Here is a 26403-nt window from a genome sequence, read left to right as displayed (position 1 = left end):
ATTATCTGAGCTATGACATAGATGGTAGTGGTGTTCTGTGGGCCCAGCCTAGCATTAAGGGCAAACATAGTTCATCAATGTTCCAGTGTAAGGTCAAAGCCCCTCCTGGTACCATGCACTGAGATATGAAAATACCTTTTTATCTTTACGGTAATTTACAAAGTAATGCATTACTTCACTTGGATGTTAAAATATATATGTGAGGTAGACATTATAATCATTTTATCGAGATTAAAGAGAAAACTGGCCGGGCACGGTGGCTCACGCCCGTAATCCCAACACTTTGGGAGGCCGAGGGGTGCGGATCACTAGGTCAGGAGATCGAGACCATCCTGGCTAACACGGTGTAACACCATTTCTACTAAAAATACAAAAAAAAAAAAAAATTGGCTGGGCGTAGTGGCGGGCGCCTGTAGTCCCAGCTACCCAGGAGGCTGAGGCAGGAGAATGGCATGAACCCAGGAGGCGGAGCTTGCAGTGAGCCGAGATCGTGCCACTGCACTCCAGCCTGGGCGACTGAGTGAGACTCCGTCTAAAAAAAAAAAAAGAAGAGAAAACTGAGGCCCAGAGAAGTTAGAGAATTTGCAGAGAGTCATACAGCTAGCAGATCTTAGGATAATAACCTGAATGTGAGTCTTCTTAATTTAACTACAATACCATGCATGCCATTATGATACAGCATTTGACCAAAAATGGTAAGGGGAATGTAAATATTCAATATTCTTGTAAGAGAAGCCTTCAATATTCTCGTAAGAGAAGCCTCAAAGCCTTATAAATAAATCAAGAGGGTAGCCTGTGAGGAAAGGGATAGAGACAAAAAGAAGCAAGATGTGTATGGAAATAATGAGGACGGATTTTAATTGGGAATGGTGAAAGATGAGATGTGCAAGTATGATTGATACCTGTTGTTTTGTTTCTCCTCCCATTCCAACCACACGGTTTAGATGGAAGAATCTGTGTTTTAATGTAATCTTACCCTCATTCCTGACTAAAGATGATTGGTCCAGATATGATCACCTGATCCAGGCTGGACCAGTTAGAGAGCTTTCCCAGTAATTGTGAAAGTGAGAACGAAAAAAGTGTGTCAGTCTCTCCCCACAGATGGAAAGTATAAGTTATAAATTCCAGTAGGTTTTTTTTTTTTTTTTTTTTGAGACAGAGTTTTGCTCTTGTTGCCCAGGCTGGAGTGCAGTGGTGCGATCTCAGCTCACAGCAACTTCCCCCTCCTGGGTTCAAGCGATTCTTCCGCCTCAGCCTCCCAAGTATCTTGGATTACAGGCCCGCACCACCACGCCCAGCTAATTCTGTATTTCTAGTAGAGATGGGGTTTCTCTATGTTGGTGAGGTCAGTATTGAACTCCCGACCTCAGGTGATCCACCTGCCTTGGCCTCCCAAAGTGCTGGGATTACAGGCACGAGCCACCATACCCGGCCTCCAGCAGCTTTTGATAATCAGGTTTCCCATCCTGAGGGGGAGAATTATCTGCTATGAAGGTGAATAATGTAGACACCAAAGATACGCTAGGTAAGAGACAAGAGAGGTAGGCAAAGTCCTGCTGTGCTCAAATATCTGGCTTTAATTGTTCTTCAGATTCAGCTACTTGTGTCAGTGACAATGTATCTTAAATATGAAAGATAAAATGAATTTCTAAAATTAATCAATGCCATAGACCTTGCAAAAAAGTAAGACTCATTCTCTTCCAATATAGAATTGGAAGTTTCTACAGTCTTGGTCAATGGCTTAAGTGGTTCAGAAAGATTAGCAGAGTCTACAATCTTTTGCATAAAATACTGAGCCTGGGGGCAGTGGAGATTCAAAAATGTTCACAGCATTGCTGTTGGCCCTAGACTGCTTATCACTGAAGGAGTTCAAGACATGTCATCCTAAAATATGCTGCTTTGGTATATTGATTATTTTGAGCTGAAGGCACTTGAAAAGCAGCAAATGCTGGGAAAGACTTTCTCTAAACATCCCTTATTTGCCTAAAGGTAGGTCCGGGTACTCTAAAAGGAAATCAATTGTCTTAATTCCCCTGATCCCCAGGAGTTTCATCACCCAGGGAAGATTGACTCATCACAGGAGAGGAAATTAGAAGTCGACACAACGCCCAGACAAGCTTTGTTACAAACCATCATATCTCCCATGTATTCTTCTAAGGACTCTCATTTTTTCTGAAAATCATTTACTCTCTCCTGAATGACCTACACGCTTCCCTCCCTTTTCTCCATTAAGATGGTGTAGAAGCTCTCAAATCTCATCACTCTTTCAGAGATTCACGTGTTTTTTCCCATGATGTCCCTGTGCATGTAATGTTAAAAATGAATAAATTTGTGTACCTTTTCTCCTATTCATCTGCCTGTTGACAGTTTATTGGACAAACCCAGCTATCAAACCTAGGAAGGTAGAGGAAAAGTCTGCCCTCTACTACATCACCTAGGAAGGAAGAGACAAAGTTATTAAAAAGGGCTGGCAAATCCTCCACGACAGTCATACCATGCAATATGAGCAAAAGTTACATCAGTGATGAAGACCAGAAGTTTTGCTGCGAGTTAAGAGGAAGAAGAAGCAGTTGTGACTTGTGATGGGCAATAAAAGAAAGATCCATGGAGGAAGAAGGCGAATCGGAAAATGTGTAGGATTCAGATAGCCATAGAGGACGACAATGAAAAGTCATAGAGATGAGTTTGATGAGTACCATGTGTTTTTGAGAATTTCACTTGTTTATTTTCATAGGAACTTTTGGGTCAGCCTAACATACCAAGCAATCACAGAATCCCCTTTAAAGCAAATGGATCCCATTATACTCATGAACAACTCCTAACAGTCTGGAGTTTTCCATCCAGTGCTAGCTGGTCCAACTGTATTTTAATATAAATTTTTATCTTGTTTACATGATTGGGTTCCTAAGCTGATCAGATTTAGTATCTAAAAGTAATTCATGACTCTTAGGTTTGGCTAGGTTTTTCCAAACATATTTTTATGCTGACAGGAAAGAGCCTCATTTTTTTCCTTACCCCCCATCAAATAAAAAAAAAAGCATAGTATAATTTCTAGCATATCTCTAATTTGCTATGTATAACTGATTTGCCAAAATAATGACCAGCACTAATAAGCATTATTGCAACATTTTATCACTGAATAGCACTTCACAGTTTGTAAAGCAGCTCCAAATACATTCTCATAGTAGCCTGTGATGTAGACAGGGCACACATAATGAGGCTCAGAGCAATTAATAGGCCTGCCCAGACATTGCACTGGATGACTGTTATCCTAATTCTGCTCCAGGGAAATGGTAAGTTCATCTACAAAAAATGTCTGGCACCTGATATTTGCATCCTGCCAACCTAGGCATAGAATGGACTGCTGTGCCTTTCTTCCCTGGGTTAAGACTCTAAACCTTTCATTAGCCCTTAGCTAACCTAGGCCTTGATCCCAGCCTTGCCACCAAACTAGGAAACAAGGGCATTTTCTGTGAATCTCAGAGTTGGGAGGAATGTTAGTTACCATCTAGTAAAAGGTTCCCAAACCAGCTGCACGTCAGAATAACCTTGTAATTAAAAAATTACAAACCTTAGCCCTATCTCCAAACCTATGGAATCAGAATCTTGAGTTGAGAGGTGGTGAGAATATAGTTGTTTTTAATTTAAAAAGTTAAAACTTTTTTAAATGAAGAAAAGTACACAAGAAAGTATTTTTTTAAAGCCATCTGTACCTGCAAACTAAAGTGAGCTAATGTTAACATTTGATCATGGTCGTAGAGAGAAAAAGTTGCGTTGTCTAGACTCTAGGGGAGACCTCTTGGGGTTATTAAATTCTGATTCTATAGAGATATTTTATGACTCTGTATATTGTAGATAACTGATAGCTATGCAAAATAATTCTTGTCTATAGACATAAAAATTCTGTCTCTTTTATCCCAGAAAAAATTTGCACACATTTTAATATTCTTGATCTATAAATGTATCTGCTCATGGATTCTCTTTTGAGCTCAGTGTAACATCTGCCTAGTTTTCTTAATACATTAAAGAAAATCTTTAACACACATTTATTTTATATGTATTTGAGAGTTAGGAATTCATTTTGTTTTGAAAATTCTCTTAGGTTTTTTTGAAATTTTATTTTTAATTGACATATAATTGTGTAAACATTGTAAAATAATTAAATCAGGCTAATTGGCGTATCCATCACCTCAAATATTTATCATTTCTTTGTGGTAATACCATTTAAAATCCTTGCTTTTAGCTCTTTTAAAATATACAATACATTATTATTAACTATAGTCACCGTCTTCTGCAGTAAATCACCAGAACAGGAAGACCTGTCCAGCTGAAACTTTGTACCATTTAACCAGTCTGTCTCCGTTCTCTGCCTTCTCCACTCCCACCCAGCCTCTGGTAACCACTGTTCTGTTATCTACTTCTTTGAGTTTGACATTTATAGATTTGACATATAAGTGATGTCATACAGTATTTGTCTCACTATGCCTGGCTTATTTCACTTAGCATAATGTCCTCTAGGTTTATCCATGTTGCCACAGATGACAGACTTTCCTGCTTTTTAAAGGATGAATAATACTCCATTTTGTAGCTATACCACATTTAAAAAATCCATTTGTCCATCAGTGGGCACTTCCGTGGTTTCTATATCTTGGCTATTGTGAATAGAGCTGCAGTGAACATGGGAGTGCAGACATCTATTCAACATACGAATTTCAATTCCTTTGGATATATGTGCACAAGTGGGATTGCTTGGTTTTTTATTCATATCCATCTACTGTATTTTCAAAATTATCTTGCTGGGTAACATTCTTATCTGTATCTACTTGAGGATCTTAAATATTCTTATTTTAAAGTCATATCGAGGTTGTTCCATTGTTTACATTTTGCCATGTGTGAATTTATCTATTTATCTCCCTAGACTTTGTTTTCTTAGTTTCATTCTTAACGTTAAATTTTCTAATGTGCTCTTAAATTTCAGTTTGTAGGTTCATCTTGAATAGAAAGTGTTTTTATTGTTTTGTGGTTTTGGTCTTTGGTCTCACTCTGCTCTAAGCAGTTTTCTAGATAAAGTTCCTCAACCTAGAAGTAGAACCAGGTCCTAAATTAGCTCCAGCTTCAAGATGAACTGTGAATGTAAAGATCCATTCACTCAGCCAGCAAGAAGCTCTTTCCAGACCTAACGTTCTGATTGACTTTTGCTGCTGCTTCTTGCTACAGCTTATATTTTATGCAAGCTATAGTCAAAAACAGTAGTATCAGTTTATTCAGTCTTCCTTTCTTGGACAGAGAAACACTCTTTAGCTCCTGGTGTAACACAATGAGTCCAGTTCAGGTCTCTCACCATGGTGTGGAAAGCTTTGGATTCTCTACAATCTCATAGTTACACTACTGTCTTCATCTCCTTCTGCATGTGATACCTAGTGTATATACTTCAACCCAACTGATAGCTCTGGGTTTCTATTTCCATTTCTGGTCTACAGAAGTGTTCATATTGCCTTTTGCACAAATATATGGCATGTGCACATACATGTGCACGCACACACATACACACACACATAATTGCTTTATTTGAAGAGGAGGAAAGTTTATAGTATAAGGTCATAATTCTTATTGTTTTTTCTTGTGAGTCTCTATCAATAGTCAACAAACTACAGCCCAAGGACAAAATCTGACCTGTTGGCTGTTTTTGTAAGTAAAGCATTGTGGCAACACAGCCACATCCATTTTTGCATATTGCATATGACTACTTCCATGTGACAAAGGCAGAATTGACTTAGTATTAACTAAGAATTTGGACAAATCCTATTGCCTTTCTGAATCTCATAAAATGAAAAGATTTCAACAGGTGATTTCACAAGGGATTTGATTGCATTTACCGGTTTCCGTAACTTTTCATCATCCTCTTCTGTGGACTGTTGGGTTATTTTTTGAGTCATCTCTTTTCTTTTTTTTTGTTCTGTTCTTTTTTTTTTTTTTTTTTTTTGGAGACAGAGTCTCACTCTATCCCCCAGGCTGGCTGGAGTGCAGTGGCACAATCTTGGCTTACCGCAACCTCCACCTCCCAAGTTCAAGCAATTCTCATGCCTCAGTCTCCTGAGTAATCCTGGGATTACAGGCGCCTACCACCACGCCCAGCTAATTTTTGTATTTTTAGTAGAGACAGGGTTTTGCCATGTTGGCCAGGCTGGTCTTGAACTCCTGATGTCAGGTGATCTGCCCGTCTCAGCCTCCCAAAGTGCTGGGATTACAGGCATGAGCCACCATGCCCAGCCCAAGTCATATGACATTTTTTAAGAGTCCATCATCAATTTTTTATTTAAATTTTTATGTATTTGGGAGGTGCAAGTGCATATATCTTAAATGTGTATATTGCATAGTAGAGAAGCCTTGGCTTTTAATATACCCATAACCCACATAGTAAACATTGTACCCAAGAGGTAATTTTTCAATCCTCAACTCGCTCCCACCTTCCCACCTTTTGTAGTCTCCAGGTGTCTGTTACTCCATGCTGTATGCCTTCGTGTACACATTGTTTAGCTCCCACTTATAAGTGCTAAGTTTCTAAGTTATTTCACTTAGGATAATGGCCTCCAGCCCAAAAAGGTCTTCATTATTTTTTATGGCTGAGTAAGAAATATGAACATTTTCTTTGTATAATCCTCCACTGATGGACACTTAGGTTGATCTCATATCTTTACTATTGAAAATAGTACTGTGATTGACATACAAGTGCAGGTATCTTTTTGATATAATTTCTTTCCCATTGAGTACATACCTAGTAGTGGGACTGTGGGATCAAATGGTACTTCTATTTTCAGCTCTTTGAGAAACCTCCATACTATTTTCCATAGAGACTGTACTAACTTACATTGCCACCGAGAGTACATAAGCATTCTCTTTTCTTCACATCCTTGCCAACATTTTTTGGTTTTAGACTTTTTAATAATCGCCATTCTAACTGGTATGAGATGGTATCTCATTGTGGTTTTAATTTGCATCTCTTTGATGATTAGTGCTGCTGAACGTTTTTTCATGTTTCTTGGCCACTGGTATGTCTTCTTTTCAAAAATATCTGTTTATTTCCTTTGCCCACTTTTCAATTTTTTTTTTTCAGTGTTTGTTTTTTTGTTGAGTTGTCTGGGTTCCTTGAAAATTCTGGATATTAGCCCTTTGTCAGATTCATAGTTTGCAAAAATTTTTTCCCTGTTCTGTAGATTACCTGTTTGCTATGTTGATTGTTTCTTTTGCTGTGAAGAAGTTTTTTTGTTTAGTTAAGTCCTATTTGCCTATTTTTGTTTTCGTTGCATTTGCTTTTGAGGACTTAGTCATAAATTCTTTGCCTAGGCAATGTCTAGAATAGTTTTTCCTAGGTTTTCTTTTAGGATTTTTATAGCTTTGGGTCTTATGTTTAGCTATGTAATCCATCTTGACTTAATTTTTGTATGTGGTCAGAGGTATGGGTCCAGTTTCATTATTCTACATATGGCTATCCAACTTTCCCAGCACCATTTATTGAATAGCATGTCATATCACCACTACTTATTTTTACTGACTTGTCAAAGATCAGTTTGTTGTAGTCATATGTCTTTATTACTGTTCCATTGATCTATGTGTCTATTTTTTTTTTTTTTTTTTTGAGACGGAGTCTGGCTCTGTCGCCCAGGCTGGAGTGCAGTGGCTGGATCTTAGCTCACTGCAAGCTCCGCCTCCTGGGTTCACACCATTCTCCTGCCTCAGCCTCCCGAGTAGCTGGGACTACAGGCACCCGCCACCTCACCCGGCTAGTTTTTTGTATTTTTTAGTAGAAACGGGGTTTCACCGTGTTAGCCAAGATAGTCTCGATCTCCTGACCTTGTGATCCGCCTGTCTCGGCCTCCCAACGTGCTGGGATTACAGGCGTGAGCCACCGCGCCCGGTCTATGTGTCTACTTTTACACCAGTATTAAGCTGCTTTGGTTACTAAGCCTCCAGCTTAGTTCTTTTTGTTCAGGATTGCTTTGGTTATTCAGGCTCTTTTTTGGTTTCATACAAATTTCAGGATTTTTTTCTAATTCTCTGAAAAATGTCATTGGTAATTTGATAGGAATTGCATAGGATCTGTAGAATGCTTGGGACAGTTAGATATTTTAATGATGGTGATTATTCCAATCCATGAGCATGGCGTGATTTTTCATTTGTTCATATCATCTACAACTTCTTTCATCAGTGTTTTATAATTCTTTTTATAGAGCTCTATCACCTCCCTGATTAAATCAATTCCTAGGTATTTCCTCTTTTTTTGTAGCTGTTATAAGTGGACTCACCTTTTTAATTTGGTTCTCAGCTAGATCATTGTTGTATAGAAACACTACTGATTTCTGTACATTAATTTTGGACAGAAACTACTGAATTTATTTATCAAATCTAATAATTTTCTGGTAGAGTCTTTAGGGATTTCTAGATATAATAGCACCGAATCTATAAACAGGGATACTTTGACTTCCTTTTTTCCAGTTTGGATGCCTTTTATTTCCTTTTCTTGCCTGATTGCTCTGGTGAGGACTTCCAGTACTGTGCTGGATAAGAGTGGTGAAAGTGGGCATCCTTGTCCTGTTCCAGTTCTTAGAATGCTTTCAACATTTACCATTAAGTATGATGTTGGGTATGGGTTTGTCATATATGGCCTTTATTATGTTGAGGTATGTTTCTTTTATGCCTAGTTTGTTGAGTACTTTTATCATAAAGGAATGCCAGATTTTATCAAATACTTTTTCTGCATGTGGCTATCCAGATGCAGAATATATGATATATGAGATTATATTTTTTGCCCTTAGTTCTGTTTATGTGATGTGTCCCATTAACTGATTTGTATGTGTTGAACCATCCTTGTATCCCTGGGATAAATTCCACCTGATCATGGTGTATTATGCTGTTGGATTCAAATTGCTAGTGTTACTTTGAGGACTTTTGTACCTGTGTTCATCAGGGATATTGGTTTCTTGTTTTCTTTTTTCTTGTGTCCTTGTCTGGTTTTGGTATCAGGATGATACTGGCCTCATAGAATGAGTTATAAAGAGTTTCCCCCTCCTCATTTTTTAAAAATAGTTTCAGAAGGATCATTATTAGTTCTTCTTTGTATGTTTGATAGAATTCAGCTGTGAATCCATCTGATCTTGGGCTTTTTTGTTGTTGCTGGGAGATTTTTTTTTTTTTATTACTGATTCAATCTCGCTATTTATTGTTGATCTGTTCAGAAGTTTCTATTTCTTCCTGCTTCAATCTCAGGAAGTTGCATGTTTCCCAGAATTTATCCATTTCCTTTACAGGTGACTTGATGCTTTTCTCTTAAAATTCTTTTCTTCACTTTGACATTAGATATTCTGAATATAACATGCTGTAGGGAAGTACTTTTTATACTTGCCTGGGGATTGCTGAGCCTCCTGTATCTAGCTGTCTAACTCCCTGACAGGGTTTGGGAAGTTTCATCAATTATTTTTTGAAATAGATTTTATAAACTTTTTGATCTCTTTTCCCCTTCAGGAAAACCAATAACTCATTAGTGCAGCAACTTTATGTAGTCCCAGTGTCTCAAAGACTTTGTTCATTCTTTTTTATTAGTTTTTCCTTATTTTTGTCTGAATGGATTATTTTGGAAGACCAGTCTTCAGCTTCTGACATTCTTTCCTCTGCTTGGTCCAGTCTGTTACTGAAGCTTTTACACTTATTTTGTATTTCCTCCAATGAATCTTTTATTTCTAGAATTTCTGCTCAGTTTTTTAAAAGATATCTATTTTAGCCTGGGTGAAACCTATCTCTACAAAAATTTAAAAAATTAGCCAGGTGTGGCTGGCATCCCACTTCACCCTACCCACCCAGGAGGCTGAAGTGGGAGGATTGCTTGAGTCTAGATGTTCAAGGCTGCAGTGAGCCATGATTATACCACCGCACTTTGGCCTGGGCAAAGACCATGTCTTAAAAAAACAAACTATCTATCTTCTTGTAAATTTTTCATTCATATACTGAATTGATTTTCTGATTTCTTTGTATTGGTTTTCAGATTTCTTTTTCATCTAATTGAGCTTCTTTGAAATTAATATTTTGAATTCTTTTTCTGGCATTTCAAGGAATTCTTGATTGGAAACTGTTTCCAGACAATTGTTGTGGTCCTTTAGTCGCATCATATTTCCCTGCTTTTTCATATTTCTTGTGTCTTTCCATTGATATCTGCACATCTAGTGTAGCAGTTGTTTGTTCTATTTTTTTTGAAATTGTTTTTGTAGGAAAGAATTTTTTCCTAAGTATGTATGTATGTTGTTCAGATACTTTGGTTTTGGCTTTGGGTGCCGGCAGTGGTGTTGTCTTTGTATAACTTCTTCAGCGGTACACAGGATCAGTGATATCTGTGATTTCCTCAGTGACTTAAGGTATAGCTATTAGCTGAGGTTGTGGTGAAGTTTATCCAGGGAGTTGGATGGCACATGAGTCAGTCTTTGGGCTCCATTGTTGGCAGCAGTGGAGTGAGTGTGCCTGTTTTAGGCCCCAGAGCAGTTGACACTGGCACCATGTTACTGGATTCTAGAGGGCTTATTCTTAGCCTCCAGGAAGCTTGCTTAGAAGCTAGTAGTGGGAGCAGTGGGCCAGCTATGTGGGTGGGTTCTCAGACCTCTGGGCAGTTAGTGTGGTGTGGGTGATGAAAGTAACAGTAGAAAAGAAACCACCGGGACCCAAGCAGTCTGTGTTGGTGTTGCTGGAAGCTGCAACAGGCTGAGAAGCCTAGTCCGTAATCCCACAGCCACCCATAGCAGGGCAGTGGGTATCGTCCTAAGTGTGCTCAGGAGAGATTGGTCTCCCATGTTCTTCCTGTAGATGGGTGGCAGGTGCAGCCATGTCAGCTCAAACTTTGCCCAAGGGCAGAGGGCAGCCTAGCATTAAACTCTCAAAATGGCACCTTGGTCTTGCAACTAGTGAGGGCAATGAGGACTCTCCCAAGCAGGTAGCGTGGGCAAGAAGCTGTGGGGAGTGTGGTCCACTTGTGTCTCAGCCTTATGCCACCCATTCCAGAACAGTGGTATTATTCTAGATATGCATACGAGAGCCTACTTTCCCTGATCCTCCTTAGCAGCAGCTGCAGTCATGGCAGCCTGAACTTAGCCTGAGGGCAGGACACAACCCAGCATTAGACTCAAAATGGTGCTTTGGGCCTGGGTCCAGGGTCCAGGGAGGGTGGCGACCTCCTAGGCAAGCAGTGTGGGCAAGATGCTAGGGGGAGTGCAAGTGTAGTCTACTCACATCTCAGTCTCAACAGCAGCCTGTGGCAGAGCAGTAGGGACCCTCCCAGGGGGTGCATGGGAGTACCCAGCCTCTCCGTCTGTCTCCTAGAATCAGTGCAGCAGCAGCAGCAGCCATGTCTGTAGATCCCTAGTATCTACACTCTCAGAATGGTGCCCAGCTGAGGCTGCTCTTGGCTTGGAGGCATGTGGGGTTCCCTTTCTGGAGCAATGTCTCTGAGCAATCGTTAGGCACCTCTGTGTGTCAGGCCTGAGGCCCTAGTGGGTTGAGGGATTCTCTTGCAGCCAAGATTGTAAAAACCCATTTCAGAGCCTTGAGGGTTTCCCCGCACCCAGGAGCCTCTCCTGGCTCTCAGCCCCCTGCCAGCAAGCTGTACCAAACCCTCTTCTTACTTACTTCTGGTGCTTCCCATGTCTTCCGTGAATTCTCTCCTCGATGATCTGTTTGAAGTGTGAGTATCTGCTTACTATTCTGGTTCCTCTCCATGGAGGGCACATGTACTCTTTGTATCTAGTCAGTCTCCTTGATTCCTCTTCCCTCCCATTATCTATTATGCTCACTCTATGTTATGTTTTTTTAATTTATATTTTTGCATACCTGTTTAGAGGCCTATTTATTTACCTGTTTATATTTGTATGTATCTATTTACATGTTGAGTGATTTTGACAGTTTGGGGCTTTGTGTTTTGGGGCAGTTGGATTTGGTGGTGTCACTCCACATGTCATCATCTTCCAGGACACCCTCTGAGGTCTGCTCCAGATTTGACCCATCTTACATGAACACACTAAGTATGACCAGTATAAAATTTGTTTTCATTATGTTCCCACCAATGGGAATCTACTGTACATAATTATGTCTTGTTATAATTAAGAAAATATGGAATAGAAGTAGATTGATTGTCCTGGAAGAGCTGTCCAGGAAAACTTGAAAGTTGCTTTCTTTTTCTTTAATGATAATAAGCACCAGCAGCAGATAAGTAATAATGAAGTATAAGTAAGCAATATCAAATGCTCTTTAAAAATTAGTCTTTGCAGCATCTACATAATTGATGAGTTGAATTGTGAAGCTTTGGTAGGCTTCACAATTCCAAAATTGGAAGTTTCCATTTTGTTCTGGATGATTCAATACCTTTGTTCAATCTTTCCTCAATGTAAAAGATTGTCTTAAAAGATATAAAAAAGGATTGTAGGGAAGCCTGGGGTTTGGGGAATGTAGAAGCAAAATGAAAGAGCAGCTGAGCTTTTTCCATTGGTGAGGACAGAAGTGTGTTCAGGCTGCTTGTGTGTTTCCAACTTCAGGGACTTTGTAATATCACTCTCTTTCCTTTTCAGTGCTTCTCCAGTTCGCCCTCCATCCAAGACACCACTGCAGATGTTAATGAACGAGTGGACAACAAAAAAATGAAGTATAAGTATTCATCAGACATTACCAAATACATACATTATTGAAATAAAAAGTTTGAGAAACTGTATTAGGAAATGGATTTGGAGTCTAGGGACCTCTGATTAGGAGTACAATACATTTGGATTCTCTCTCTTTTAAAACAGATTCTCCATGTATTCCTAAGTGTGACCCATCTTCCCTAGCCACTAAACATATTGCTGATGTCTTATTAACGGGAACTCTGTAGCTTCTTCTTCCCTATAGCTCAGGTAGACAGGCTCAGGTTTGAAGTTCTGCATAGAGCCAGTATAGCTGTTAGTGGCAAAATGACCCCCAGAGTAAACAAAGAAACATGACCAGACACCCCCAGAGGGGATTACTTGTCTTACTTGTAAACCAAGTACTGGGAGAAGTAAGCCAGTAAGTGTGAAGTCAGCCTCACCAGGGAGCATGGGATGGAGCCTTTTCCATAACTTAGGCTAGACATTCTGCTATGTGTTATGCCTATTGATGTTTCCTTATCTTTATGAGAAAAGGAAACATGCCAGCCTTCTAGTAAAGGCCTTTGGATTAAATTCTCTGAAGGAAACTGGCCTCACCTAATAAACTCACCAGAACATAAAAGGACATGGAAAAAAAATAATAAAACTAATGTGCTAATCAGTTCAATAAATGCTTGAAGCTGGCCTTAAATCAAATAAAAGGCAGGAAAGGATGCCTTATTTCAGAGCTTTGAGACACAGAGTGATGAGAAAAATTTCTCTTGTATTTGAATCATTGAGGGGAAAATAGTAGTCGACTCAGAAGTCAAGAAACATCAGTGGCAGTTTCTAAATAGTAGTATTACTTTCCTTTCTATCTTCTGCCAAAGTTAATGGAAGCTCTCATATGGCAAGGGGCTTGGAACCTTTGCCTTCTTTCTTATTAGCTGCATGATCAATGTGAAGCCTGACTCCTGAGTATTGGCAATTCTCCCCTCTATTCCTCCAGTTCATTGCATCAGTCTTGGAAAAATTAGAAAGTAGGTGAAGGTTTTCTTTGTCAAACACCTATTAGCCTCAAATCCCCTTTGACTATCTGATCGGTGGAAAAGCCATGTAGATCAAGAAATCAATTAATACCGCTGTGCTAGTCATCTAATGCACCTGTCTAGAAACGTGGCATTTTCAAAGGAAGCAGGGAAAACTTACATAAATACAGACATTTCAAAAGGTGAAGTTCCAGCCACAGTGAGCTCTGCATGGAATACGAATGCTTTGGGGTCAGTCCAGTCTTGACATCTGTGATGGTTAATTTTATTTCAATTCATCTGAGTCACAGGGTGCCAGGTATTTGTCTAAACATTATTTCCAGGTATGTCTATGAGGGTGTTTCTGGATAGAATTAGCATTTGAATTGCTGGATTCAGTAAAGCAGACTGACCTCCCCAATGTGAGTAGGCATCATCAATCCACTGAGGGCCTGAACAGAACAAAAAGCAAAGGAAAGGAAACATTTTCTCTTCTTTGTCTACCTGCTTGAGTTGGATCATCAGTCTTCCCTTGCCTTTGGACTAGGATTTATACCATCAATTTCTCTGGTTTTCAAGCCTTCAGATTCATCCTGGAACTTTAACGTTGACTTTCCTGCTTCTCAGGCTTTCTGATTCAGGCTAAACCACACCACTAGCTTTCATGGGTACCAACTGTAGAGAGCAGATTGTAGGACATCACCTTCATAATTGCATGATTGCATGAGCCAATTCCTTATAATAATGAATTGAATCATCTTCTTTTTCTTCTATCTATATATTTAAATTACATGAATTTATATATTAAATATTAAATATATAAATTAATTATAAATAAAATAAAAATATATTTAAATAAATATATTTAAATATATAAATTTATTAAATATATAAATTTGTATAGATACATATAACATATTTATATGTGTATATTGTATATGTTACTTATAAATATATTTTTATATAAGTATATACTTGTTTATATAAATATATTATTTTATACAAAATATGTACTTGTTTATAATATATATTTGTATATACTTGTTTATATAAATATATATGGAATCCATGTTACTTTTGCTAGATATGATCATTTTATTGTCTATATATAGAAGAATATCCTGACTTTGTTGGTGATGCATACTCAATCATTGAAAGGTTGTACTTGTTCCTAGGGCTGCCGTAACAAATCACTACAAACTTGGTGCCTTAAAAATAACAGAAATTTATTATCTCAAACTTCTAGAAACTAGAATTTTGACTGAAATGATGTTGGCAGGACTGTGCTCCTTCTGATGGCTCTAGGGGAGAATCTATCTTTGCTTTTTCCAGCTTGTGTTAGCTCCTGGCATTCCTTGGCTCACAGCTGCCAAGGAACTTGTATGTCAAATGTCCCTCTGGCTTTCTCTTACAAGGATGCTTATCCCTGGATGTAGGTCTCACTGGGATAAGCCAGGATGATCTCCTCATCTAAAGATTCTTAAGTTAATTACTTTTGCAAAGACTCCTTTTCCAAATAAGGTAATATACCATATTTTAACATATAAGGTAATATTCATAGGTTCTGGAGATTAGGGCATGGCTATACATTTTTGGAACCACCATTCTATCTACTAAAGGGGTGACATATAAGAAGATCTAAAATTTACTTTTATGTGACTCAGTAAAAATAAATATGGATGAAATAAATAAGACGAAAAGTTAATGGTTGCTAAATCTAGGTGGTAGACATATGGGAGTACATTGTATTAGTCTAAAATTTCTTGCTTAGGATTTTCATAATAAGCCAAGTTTAAGTTCCCCATTTTGTCAAGAGAGTCTCATTTAGGGAGCTATTTTAGTGTAGTGGGTCAAGTGGGTCAGAGCATGGGCTCTGGGGACAGAATGCCTGAGTTTGCATCCTGCCAGGTTTGACTTTGAATAGCTGTGGGATCTTAGGTCAGTTACTTAGTTTTTTCTTCTACAAAATCAGGATAAAAATAGTAATACTAAATTCAGACAATTGTTATGAGAATGAAATGAAATAATGCTTGTTAAGTGCTTGGCAAATTGAAAGGACCTGATAAATATTAGCCACATTAGTAATTATGCTGAGTCTTTCAGGATGTCCCCTTCCAACATTCCACTATTAGCTAGGAGAGATACTCTTAGAAAGGGGGCACAGGGGATTCCCAGTTTATGCATGTGTTTGGGAGTGGGGGCAGGAAGGGATGTAAGGTGTAAGGCATTTACACAGGTCACATGGATGCAGGACAAACCTGGGGCTGCAACTGGGGAGATAGGGAGATTCTAAAAGCAAGGAGAAATCCTTGTAGACTTTTAGCCAATCTTCTACTAGCTATTGCTAAGCCCATTTCTTAGCCATAATGCTGATAGAATTAATGCAAATTCTAAAAATACCTATCATATCTAGAAAGCTATTTCAATGCTAAATGACTGACTCAACCTAAATGAAAACATTATTTATCAGGTCTCTATGCTTCTTGAAGAACAACTCCCCCTGCTCATGAGGAGGTTGCTGCTTTTGGAGTGTTAGAGGAGGCTCAGGTGTGATTTTGCCATTAGGGGATCCCATTGTTTCAACAGGGAGCTGAGCCAGCCTGCTCAGGTGAGTACTGTGGTTACTGCCTCCTTCTCCTCCCACACCTCAGGGTGTCAGCGCATCTACAAGCAATTCACACTTTATATATAGGGTGTTGTTTCATTTTTAGATTAAGTGCATGAAGGCTTTCACTTGCCTCACATCTCACTTAGCATCATATTTTCCCTCAACCTGTTGTAGTCACCAAACATGTGCAAGACCAGGAACAAAATAAATGAAAGAACTACAACAAAAACGTAAAAATAAAGTTAGCAAGAGCAAAAGGGATGAAATGACATCCCTGCAGGGACATGTGGCTTCCTGAAAAGTCCAGATGCTTTTTTGAAACAAATCTTTGGAATTACTCCCTAGGGTTGTCACTGCTCCCCACTACGTGAATTAAAATCGTAAGCAAAATAACAAGTCTCAAAGTTTAGGATCTAAGCTACAAGGCTGAAACCCCTTGTGGAAGCAGTGCTACTAAAACTTTAATGTAACAAAGTCATCTGCATATATGATAAATCTGAGATCAGTTTTTCTCACAAGCTTCCAAGTTATAACAATGCTGCTGAACCACAGACCATACTTTGATTTGCAGGAGTGTAGAACAGCAGTTCTTAAATTTGGCTACCTTTTGGGTTTACATGTGGTGTGCCAAATAAGACTGATGCCACAGAGGTCATTATTTGCCTTTAAGTGTGACCTGGTCATCATAATTTTTTTAACTTTTAATAGGTATATAATATGTGTATATATTTATGTAGTGCATGAGATGTTTTGATATAGGCAAAAAATGTGTAATAATCACATTATGTAAAATGGAGGATCCATCCCCTCAAGCATTTATCCTTTGTGTTACAGATAATCCAGTTATACACTTTTGGTTATTTTAAAATGTGTGATTAAATTATTTTTGCCTATAGTCACCTTGTTATGGTATCAAATACTAGGTCTTACTCATTCTTTTTTTTAATTGTTTTTGTACACATTAACCATCCCACCACCCCTTCCAACCCCCCATTAACCTTCTCAGCCTCTGGTAACCATCCTTCTACTCTATATGTCCATAAGTGCAATTGCTTTGATTTTTAGATCCCACAAATAGATGAGAATATGAAAAGTTTGTCTTTTTGTGCTTGTTTTATTTCACTTAACATAATGACCTCCAGTTCCATCTATGTTGTTGCAAATGACAGAATCTCATTCTTTTTACGGTTGAGTAGTATTACATTGTATGTGAGTACTACATTTTCTTTATTGATTCATCTGTTAATGAACACTTAATTTGCTTTTGCCATATATGGCTTTTATTATGTTGAGGTATATTCCTTCTGTATCCAGTTTTTTGAATATTTTTATTATGAAGGGATGTTGAAATGATCATATGGGTTTTTAAATCCTTTATTCTGTTGATATGATGTATCACATTGATTGATTTGCATATGTTGAACCATCCTTGAATACTAGGGATAAATTCCACTCAGTCATGATGAATGATCTTTCCAATGTTTTGTTGAATTTGATTTGCTAGTATTTTGTTGAGGTTTTTGCATCAATATTCATCAGAGATATTGGCCTGTAGTTAGTTTTATTTATTTATTTATTTATTTATTTTTATTATACTTTAAGTTCTAGGGTACATGTGTACAACATGCAGGTTTGTTACATATGTATACTTGTGCCATGTTGGTGTGCTGCACCCACCATCTCGTCAGTACCCATCAACTCATCATTTACATCAGGTATAACTCCCAATGCCATCCCTCCCCCCTCCCCCCTCCCCATAATAGGCCCTGGTGTGTTCTCCTTCCAGAGTCCAAGTGATCTCATTGTTCAATTCCCACCTATGAATGAGAACATGTGGTGTTTGGTTTTCTGTTCTTGTGATAGTTTGCTGAGAATGACAGTTTCCAGCTGCATCCATGTCCTGACAAAGGACATGAACTCATCCTTTTTTATGGCTGCATAGTATTCCATGGTGTATATGTGCCACATTTTCTTAATCCAGTCTGTCACTGATGGACATTTGGGTTGATTCCAAGTCTTTGCTATTGTGAATAGTGCCGCAATAAACATAAATGTGCATGTGTCTTTATAGCAGCGTGATTTATAATCCTTTGGGTATATACCCAGTAATGGGTTGGCTGGGTCATATGGTATTTCTACTTCTAGATCCTTGAGGAATCGCCATACTATTTTCCACAATGTTTGAACAAGTTTACAATCCCACCAACAGTGTAAAAGTGTTCCTACTTCTCCACATCCTCTCCAGCACCTGTTGTTTCCTGACTTTTTAATGATTGCCATTCTAACTGGTGTGAGATGCTGTCTCATTGTGGTTTTGATTTGCTTTTCTCTGATGGCCGATGATGATGAGCATTCTTTCATGTGCCTGTATGCATGTCTTCTTTTGAGAAATGTCTGTTCATATGCTTTGCCCACTTTTTGATGGGGTTGTTTGTTTTTTTCTCACAAATTTGTTTGAGTTCTTTGTAGGTTCTGGATATTAGCCCTTTGTTAGTTTTCTTTTATTGATGTATCTCTCTGATTTTGGTATCAGAGCAATACTGACCTCATAGAATGAGTTTGGAAGTATTCCCTTCCCTTCTATTTTTCATAATAATTTGAGTAGAATTGGTATTAGTTCTTCTTTAAATGTTTGATAGAATTCAACAGTGAAGCCATTAGATCCTGGGCTTTTATTTACTGAGAGACTTTTTATTACGCCTTTGAATTCATTACTTGTTATTGGTCTGTTCCAGTTTTGGATTTCTTCATGGTTCAATCTTCGTAAGTTTTATGCATCTAGGAATTTAACCATTTCTTCTAGGTTTTCAACTTTATTGTCCTCTTAAAATGTTATATCCTCTTCCTAAATTGACCCCTTTATCATACTGTGACCTTCTTTGTCTCTTCCTATAGTTTTTGTCTTGAAATCTATTTTGTCTGATATAACTATTCTTACTCCTTTTTTTTGTTTCCATTTGCATGGAATATCTTTTTTCTTCTCTTTATTTTCAGCCTATGTGTGTCTTTATAGTTGTCTTTATTTGTGTTTCTTGTGGGTGACAGATCAATGAATCTTTTCATTGGGTACATTTAGTCTATTTACATTCAATGTAATTATTGATAAAAAAAAAAAAAGTACTTACTCCTGCCATTTTGTTATTTGTTTTCTAGTTGTTTTGTGGTCTTCTCTTCCTTTTTAATTTTCCTCCTGTCTTTCTTTTAGTGAAAGTTTTTTCCTCCGGTGATATAATTTAGTTTCTTGCTTTTTATTTTTTTGTAGCCATCGTATGTTACCATGTATGTTACCATGAGGCTTGCAAATAGTATTTTATAACCCATTATTTTAAACTGATGACAACTTAATACTGATTGCATAAACAAGCAAAGAGAAAACGAATAAAAGCTTTACACTTTAACTTTATCCTCCCACTTTTTAACTGTTTATTGTTTCTATGTATATCTTATTATACTGCGTATGTCTTAAAAAGTTCTAGTTATTTTTTTCAATTGGTTCATCTTTTCATCTTTCTACTTAAGATATGAGTAGTTTACACACCATAATTACAGTGTTACAATATTCTTTGTTTTTCTTTGTGCTTACTATTACCAGTGAGTTTTGTAGCTTCAGATGATTTTATATTGCTCATTAATGTTCTTTTCTTTCTGACTGAAGTATTCCCTTTAGCATTTATAGTAGGATAGGTCTGGTGTTGATGAAATCCCTCCACTTTTGTTTGTCTGGGGAAGTCTTTAGTTTTCCTTCATGTTTGAAGAATATTTTCACCAGATACGCTAATCTAGGTTAATTTTATTTTTCTTTGAGCACTTAAATATGTCATGCCACTCTCTTCTGGCCTGTAAAGTTTGCATTGAAAAGTCTGCTGCCAGACATATGGGACCTCCATTGTATGTTGTCTGTTTCTTTTCTCTTGCTGCTGTTAGGGTCCTTTCTTTATCCTTGACCTTTGGGAGTTTGATTATTAAATGCCTTGAGGCAGTCCTTTGGGTTAAATCTGCTTGGTGTTCTATAACCTTCTTGTATTTGATATGGGTATCTTTCTCTAGGTTTGGGAAGTTCTCTGTTATTATCCCTTTGAATAAACTTTCTACCCCTATCTTTTTCTCTACCTTCTCTTTAAGGCCAACAACTCTTAGATTTGCCCTTTTGCAGCCATTTTCTAGATCCCGTAGGTGTGCTTCATTGCTTTTTTATTCTTTTGTTGTTGTTGTTTCCTCTAACTTTGTATTTTCAAATACCCTGTCTTCAAGCTCACTAATTCTTTCTTCTACTTGATCAATTAAAAGACTCTTATGAATTCTTCAGTATGCCAATTGCATTTTTCAGATCCAGAATTTCTGCTTTATTCTTTTTAGTTGTTTCAATCTCTATTAAATTTGTCTGATAGAATTCTGAATTCGTTCTTTGTGTTATCTTGATTTTTCTTTAAGTCACCTCAAAACAGCTATTTTGAATTCTCTGTCTGAAAGGTCACATATCCGTTTCTCCAAGATTGGTCCCTGGTGCCTTATTTAGTTCATTTGGTGAGGTCATGCTTTCCTGGATAGTCATGACACTTGTAGATATTTGTCTGTGTTTGGGCATTGAAGTCAGGTATTCATTGTAGTCTTCTCAGTCTGGGCTTGTTTGTACCCATCCTCCTTGGGAAGGCTTTCCATATATTCAGAAGGACTAGGGAGTTGTGATCTAAGCTGTATGTGCTTCAGGGGCCACACCATGCCCAATAATGCAGTGGTTCCTCCAGACTCATAGAGGTACTGCCTTGATGGTCTTGGATAAGATTTAGAAGAATTCTGTAGATTGCTAGACTGAGACTCTTGTTCTCTTTCCTTACTTTCTCCCAAACAGAGCCTCTCTTTCTGTTCTGAGCCACCTGGAGCTGGCAGTGGAGTGACCCAAGCACCCTTGTGGCCACCACCACTAGCACTGTGCTGGGTCAGACTTGAAGTCAGCACAGCATTGGGTGTTGCCCAAGGCTTACTATAACCACTCCTTGGCTGCAGCTTATGTTCGCTTAAGGCCCTAGGGCTCTACACTTAGCAGGTGGTAAAGCCAGCCAGGCCTGTGTTCTTCCTTTCAGGGTGGTGAGTTCCTCCACTCCCCACGCAGGTCCAGAAGTGCCATCTGGGAGTTAAGAACTAAAAACAAAAACCTTAGAATTCTACATGATATTCTAATGTGCTGCAGCTGAGCTGGCACTCAAGCCACAAGGCACAGTCCTTCCCACTCTTCCCACTCCTTTCCAAACAGAGAGGAGCCTCACCCTGTGACCACCACTACCATAGGCTCATGAGGAGTACTGCCAGACTACCTCTGATGTTCCTTGAGGGTCTAACAGCTCTTCAGTTAGCTTGTGGTGAATGCTGCCTGGTTTGGGATTCAATTTTCAGGGGAATGGGCTCCGCTTTGGCTGAGGGCAGGTCCAGAAATGCCATCCAAGAGCCAATCCTGGAATTGGGGACCCTGAGAATCCTCTTGGTGCTCTATCCCCTGTAGCCAAGGTGGCACCTAAGGTGCAAGACAAAGTCCCGTTTACTTTTCCCTCCTCTTTTTTCATGTGGAAGGCATCTTGCCACCTAACCACCAGAGCAGGGAATAGGCTGAGTCTCACCTGAAGGCAGCAAGTCTCAGGCTCACCCAGGGCCCTCACCGATACCTGGGTAGTGCTGGTGGTTATTCAGGGCCCAAGGACTCTTTAGTTAGGAGATAACGAATCCTGCCAGGACTAGGTCCTTCCTTTCAAGGCAGTGGGCTCTCTTCTGGTCTCCGGTATGTATAGAAATGTTGTCCAGGAGCTAGAGCTTGGAAAGTGGACCTCATGATTCTGACTGATGTCCTATCCTGCTGTGGCTGAGCTTATCCAGGATGCAAAACAAAGTTTTCCCCATTATTCCATCTCCTCTCAAGTGGAGGGAAAGGGTCTCTTTTGGAGTCACAAGCTGTGCAGCCTGGGGTTAGGGGAAGGGTGATGCCAGGACTCTCTTAGCTTCCCCTGACTGATGTGTCATTAGTCACGTGCCCCGCTTGGCCCACTGTCACTGTCTTTGGGCCCATTTCAGCACTAGGGCTTGCCTAGGAGTTGTAGTCCTGGTGGCCTAGATTGCCACTGTAGCCCATGGTGGCAAGGCTTGTAGGAACTCAAGTTTAGACTGCTGGGGGTCAATGATTCCCCTCTGTGTAGGGCTGAATTAAATACTCCCTCCATGGGTGAGCACCCGCTAAGTTTCATCTAGTTTTTTTCTTTTATAATAGCACAGCACTGAGCTCAATGCCTCATAATTGCTGCACTCTCCCTCTGCTCAGTGCACAGAAAAGCTCTCTTCACCATGCCACTGCTGCCTCAGGATGAGGGAGGGGTGGTGTTGGTGATTCAAGACTGTTTTACCTACCTCTTCAGTGCCTCTTTCAGTGATATAAAGTTAAAACCAGAACGTAAGACCTAAAACCATAAAAACTCTAGAAGAAAACCTGGGCAATAACTTTCAGGACATAGGCATGGGCAAAGACTCCATGACTAAAACACCAAAAGCAATGAAACAAAAGCCAAAATTGGCAAACGGGATCTAATTAAACTAAAGAGCTTCTGTACAGCAAAAGAAACTATCAACAGAATGAGCAGGCAACCTACAGAATGGGAGACAATTTTTGCAATGTATTCATCTGACAAAGGGCTAACATCCAGAATCTACAAAGAACTTAAACAAATTTACAAGAAAAAACAAACAACTCAATCAAAAGTGGGCAAATGATATGAACAGACACTTCTCAAAAGAAGACATTTATACAGCCAACAAATGTATGAAAGAATGCTCATCATCACTGGTCATTAAAGAAATGCAAATCAAAACCACAAGGAAATGCTATCTCACGCCAGTTAAAATGGTGATCATTAAAAAGTCAGGAAACATCAGATGCTGGAGAGGATGTGGATAAATAGGAATGCTTTTACACTGTTGGTGGGAGTGTAAATTAGTTCAACCATTGTGGATGACAGTGTGGCAATTCTTCAAGGATCTATAACCAGAAATACGATTTGACCCAGCAATCCCATTACTGAGTATATTCCCAAAGGATTGCAAATCATTCTACTATAAAGACACATGCACACATATGTTTATTGCAGCACTGTTCTCAATAGCAAAGACTTGGAACCAACACAAATACCCATCAGTGACAGCCTGGATAAAGAAAATGTGGCACATATACACCATGGAATACTATGCAGCCTTAAAAAAGAACGAGTTCATGTCCTTTGCAGGGACATGGATGAAGCTGGAAACCATCATTCTCAGCAAACTAACATAAGAACAGACAACCAAACACTGCATGTTCTCACTCGTAAGTGGGAGTTGAACAATGAGCACACATGGACACAGAGAGGGGAACATCACACATTGGGGCCTGTCAGGGGTTGGGGGGACTAGAGGAGGGATAGCATTAAGAGAAATACCTAATGTAGATGACAGTTTGATGGGTGCAGCAAACCACCATGGCACGTGTATACCTATGTAAAACACCTGCACGTTCTGCACATGTATCCCAGAACTTAAAGTATAATAATAATTTTTAAAAAACAGGTACCGTGAGTGCTCACCTGATTTTTTGTCCTTATGAAGGTGCTTTTTTTTTGCAGACAGTTGTTAGATTAGTGTGTTTGCAGGGGTTGGGGGACAATCAGTGGAGCCTTCTATTCTGCCATCTTGCTCTGCCCTTTACCAATCATGTACCTTGAATTTTTAAATGCACCCTGATATTTCTAATTGCCCCTTAATTTCTAAGCAAAGTTTGACAAGAGCTGGTGTAGAGATTTTTTATTTTCTTGAATTCTTGGAGGGCCAGACACAAAGTGCTTGGTTCAACACTGAGTGACTCTACTGGCTGAATGTTGCTTTTCAATAATAAAATTGCCTTGTACCCACTCCTGGTAGTTCAGATTTAATTAGTTTAGGGAAGGATCTAAATTTCAGAATAGTTCAAACCTCAGCTAATTCTCATATGCATCCAGGTTAGGACTCATTATTTAAGATATTGCAAAAAAAAAAAAAAAAAAAAGAAAAAAACCTTTAATTGTCATAGGAAAAATAGACATAGCTAACAGGGAGAAAATACGATGGTTCGCAGTACATATATGTAGAGTAGCAACTGCTTGCTTTGGTATTTTGTAACAACAAATCTAACGCTTTGGTAGATGACGGTGGGCGGTGAAATAGCATTAAACATGGGGTTGGATTACCACATCCACATTTAAATCTCCTTTTAATCTACTTATTTGCAGAGTTTAAAAATAGCACAATGTTTTTAACATAGTGGATACAGTCAACATTTAATGTCCTATCAGATAAAGGCAATATTATAACATTCCTGGATGATTTCCATACTGAAATAATAAAAATATGGCAACAATGAGAATGTATTATAATATAAAGCATTATATATTATGCAATCAGAAACAACCATATGGCACTTTTAAACTAGGAGAGAAGGCTATGTCATTCTTAATATAGTAATCTATCTAAAACCAGCATTCAACAACATAATTAATAGGGAGACTCGAGGCATTTATATAAAAGTCATTATGAGGCAAGGATACTCATCATTATTGAATATTTTTATGGTAGTTCTACTGAATGCAACCAGACCAGGGAGGAAAAGGAGTAAAGGGTTTAACTCTTGGGAAGGGAAAAAAATGATTGTTATTTGCAGATGATATAATAGACTACCTAGAAAAGTAAAGAAAATTAGTTGAAGATCTGCTAAAACCAATGAAAAAGTCCACTATGAAGATTACATAGAAAATAAATATGGACAAGTATTAGTTTTCCTGTATATCAGGAGGTGCAAACTCAAATGTCTTTAAAGGCCCGGTAGGTAACCTAAATGCATGACCTCTCCTTGTGTGGGCAATAGGCTGTTCACAATAGCAAGAAAAATATAAACTAGCTGACTTAACAAGAAACACACAGAGTCTTTATGCTGAGCCTATGAAAATTGAACTATACAGTATAAATAGTATGTTTTTATATAAATAAAGAAATACATAAATAAAGAAATATATAGTATGTTTTTGGATCACTTGGAGAACAAACAGGCGATACTAGTTAAGAATGTTTAGAATAATGAGTGTAAGAAGGGAGAACTTTGGCTATCCCTATCAAATATTAAAACGTATGTGATAACTATGGCAATTGAGATGGAGTCTTCTATTTCTGTTTTACTTGTTTACTTGTTCGATGAAAGAATAGGTAGCTCATTAGAACAGAAAAGAAAAAACAAAAGCATAGGCAAGTGTAAATAAAGTTCTAGCCTATGTCACATTCATTCATTTATTTAAAAATAATGCTCTAAGTACCATTCTAGTCACTGAGGATACAACAGTGAATACGGTAGACAAGAGTCTGTTTCTCTTTGTATTCTGATCGGAGAGGCAGACAATGCTCTTTTTCTCTCTGTCATGTACATACATATATATTATACACAAGATATGTACACTATATATATAATAAATAAAAATAAAGATAATTCAGGTAGGGTGGCATAATTTTGACTTGAGGAGGTGACATTTAATCTGATAAGTGAATGGCTAGAAGAAGAGAGCCATGCAAATGCAGGGGAAAGAATCTTTCAAAGAAAGTATCAGGCTTGGTGTAGTCGAGAAACAGAAAGAAGGCCAATATGGGTGGAGCACAGTAGGAAAGGGGGCAAGCATATGTGAGGTTGACAGAAGTTAGATCTTGCAGGACCTTGTACCCAAGATAAAGAAGTTGGACTTTATTTTTTAAGTATAATAAAGAAATATTGGAAGGTTTTAAAGCAGAAGAGTGACAGTCTGACTTGTCATTCATAAAGATCACTCTGATTTATATTTGTAGAATGAACTACAAACAGCCAGTATGAAAATGGCCAACCCAGACAGGAGCCTATCAGAGTAGTCTGGGAAAGATGAAAGTGACCAGGATAAAGTAGGGGTAGTGAAGTTGGAAAGAAGTGAATTAATTTGGGATATGTTTTGGAGGAAAAGTCAAAAAGATTGAATTGGGACACTGAAGAAAAGAAAGGAATCAAGGGTAATTCCTGTTATGGTCTAAAAGAACTGGGTGCATGATACTAAGAAGACTGGAGAAAGACCAGGATGGG

The sequence above is a fragment of the Theropithecus gelada genome, chromosome 3, assembly GCF_003255815.1.
Source record: "Theropithecus gelada isolate Dixy chromosome 3, Tgel_1.0, whole genome shotgun sequence".
NCBI lineage: Eukaryota > Metazoa > Chordata > Mammalia > Primates > Cercopithecidae > Theropithecus > Theropithecus gelada.
Note: the sequence above shows the minus strand (reverse complement) of the source record.